Genomic DNA, 2,881 nt, shown 5'->3' with positions numbered 1-2,881 from the left:
TTGGCGGTCCTGATCGTCAATTCGATTTGAGCGATGTATGTAGGGGGACATCTGCCCGTTGCTAGCAAAGGGCCATATTTTGGCGACTAAAATCACCATAAAAGTTAGTCCCTTTCACTTGGAGTCGGTTTGGGACGGGTCCGAATGAAATGAGAGCAATTCTGGACGGGCGCGGGTGTGCATTAAATGAGGGAACTAAAAAGTCTTTTCAGATTTCACATGGCTGATGCCACCAAACATTCCTTTTGACTACAACAGCTCCGCTTTTTATGCCAGATTGCGGGTTATTCGAGGTTAGTGGGTTGCGCCTCGATCCCCGAGATGTCGCTTCGGATTTTGAGAATTAATCTTGATCGTTGGCTAAAGCCTGATCCGGTCATTCAGATTCCGGTAGCTACCAATTCAGCTGCCTATATATAAATACAGAGCTAAAGAAATGACGGTTATTATTTTTTAAAATTCCCTTCTGAGAACTCGAGATCCTTCCCGTCCATCTTTTTTTGGCGATTACTCTCCCTTATATGATGACATCAGATCCCATAGATCGACAAGCTCTTCTGACGGAGTTCCACTCTAACGTGACCCAGGCACAAATGAGGACGCTCCACGGGAGGTTTGATATCCCCCGAGAGTATGAGCTGATGGCCCCGATGAGGTTGGAGGTAGTATATGACCATGGAAAGGATCAGGCTTCACTTTACTTGAGGCACTTGGAGTTTAGCCTGCGGCTGCCCTTGCACCCTTTTCTTCAACAAGTTTTCACGGCTCTAGGGATATCACCAGCCCAGATGAAGCCAAACGCCATCGCGACCCTGGTGTGGTTCATGGTGATCTATCATTGGCTGGCAATAAAGTCATATCTATAAGTCTTGGGCTGTCTGGTGAGTGTTAAAGTGAACCAGACCGAGCCCCATTTCTATTTCCAGATGGTGGGGAAGTACAAGCTCATCACCGACCTTCCCGACTCGAACAAGGACTGGAAGGAGAAGTTCGTTTGGACCGTGGGGGATGACTTGGATTTGGGCTGTCTGAACTAGCCTGAGATAAAGAGCAAAGTGCTAATGGCCGGTGACCTGCTTGACACCGAGAGAGATGCGCTAGATCAAATCAAAGCGTACACTAGCTCTCGCCAAGTCAAGCACTTGCTTGACAACTCGATCTTGCAGGTTGCCAATATATTAGTCGTGCCTCCCTCTGCCAAGGACTAGGAGAGGGCTTCACCCCTGATCTTAGGAATAGCGGAAGCAGCGATGGTGTCGTCCGCTTCTCTGGCAGACCCTCAGGAAGAGCCACCAACAAGGCCTGAAAAGCGTCTCCGCTGTTACTTACCCCAGATGCAAGTTGAGACGATCGAGGCGGAGCCTTCTCCACCCTCATCCATAGGCAAAGGGGGAGGTCGCAGAGGGATGAAGAGCAAGTACCTCCGGCGGTGGCCGAGGTGATCGAGATCGACGTCATCCATGTGGACGAGTCAGCTCCGGAAGAGCAGGTCAAGGCTCCTCGGGAAGAGGTTGGAGCTAAGGCGAGAGCCTCCGCTGACGAAGGAGGGTTATCCATTCACCGTAGTGAGTCATTCCGCCAGGGGAAATAGCCGGTTGGGGAGAAAACAGCTCCTCCCGTAGGGTTGGAGTATCCCTATCCTCATCGTATTGCTGAGATTAGGGAGGAAGAATGAGACAAAATGTGGCAGTACCTCATTGGGTCTTCGGGGTCGGCCCTTGATTTAGATAGGAGCCTGATCCTGAGCATCGCTACTAGCCTACTCACTATCTCGATGTTAGGGGGCCAGTCATTGGTTCTCGCCTGACTTATGCGAGGGTGGTCGAGTAGTTCTGGCTTTCTCGGGATGAGGAATTCTTAAGGGGAGTTCCCAATGACGGTCACCACCAAAGCCTTCGGAGCTACTTGGTTCGGGGGCCACTGGTGGAGCAAGAGATATTCGGTCGGATGAAGCAAATTTGGACTTTGTATCTCAAGCTCTTAGGGGAGGTAGCTTCCCTGAGGGCTGGCAGAGGGGGTGACTCGGAACGGGCTGCGGAGCCATTATCCTCAAGAGCTTCTGAGGTCGACAGGCTCAGGCGAGAGTTTGATGAGAGCAGCAGGAAAGCTAGGAGACTGTATGAGGCTCTCCAGGAGAGGGACTGTGCTAAGGTGCAGGTCGAGGCCGAGAAGCAGGCGGTGGTGCATGCGAAGCGTTAACTGGATGCGGAGCATGCAGTGCTCACCAAAATTCAGGGGAAGGTCACCTGCCTACAGGAGTCGGCAGTAGCCCAAAGCCACAGAGCTTACCTCAAGTCTGAACCTTATCGAGACTGATGAGACTAATCAAAGCCAGATAGTCACAAATCTCTCTAGCCAGTCGACTGTTTTCAATATCCAGTCGACTAATGTTTTATGTTCAGTCGACCGGGTTCTGATACATTAAGTCGATCGATTTATGATTTCATTTGATTGTTGACCTTGATTTGACTTTCATAAATATTTTCATTTGTCTTTCATGGATTCATAAAATTTCATGATTTTCTTTTATTTGGATCCTCGTTTTTGTTACTAGTGGAGTTTTATTGATACTTTTGTTTTTAAGGTTTATTTTTAAGTTTGTTTTTATATATATCTTATTGATATATCTATGTTTGAGACTTTTATAACACCTTTCATGATATATATATATATATATATATATATATATATATCATAAAATTTCATGATTTTCTTTTATTTGGATCCTCGTTTTTGTTACTAGTGGAGTTTTATTGATACTTTTGTTTTTAAGGTTTATTTTTAAGTTTGTTTTTATATATATCTTATTGATATATCTATGTTTGAGACTTTTATAACACCTTTCATGATATATATATATATATATATATATATATATATA

This window comes from Asparagus officinalis, chromosome 1 (genome assembly GCF_001876935.1).
Source record: "Asparagus officinalis chromosome 1, Aspof.V1, whole genome shotgun sequence".
Taxonomy (NCBI): domain Eukaryota; kingdom Viridiplantae; phylum Streptophyta; class Magnoliopsida; order Asparagales; family Asparagaceae; genus Asparagus; species Asparagus officinalis.
Note: the sequence above shows the minus strand (reverse complement) of the source record.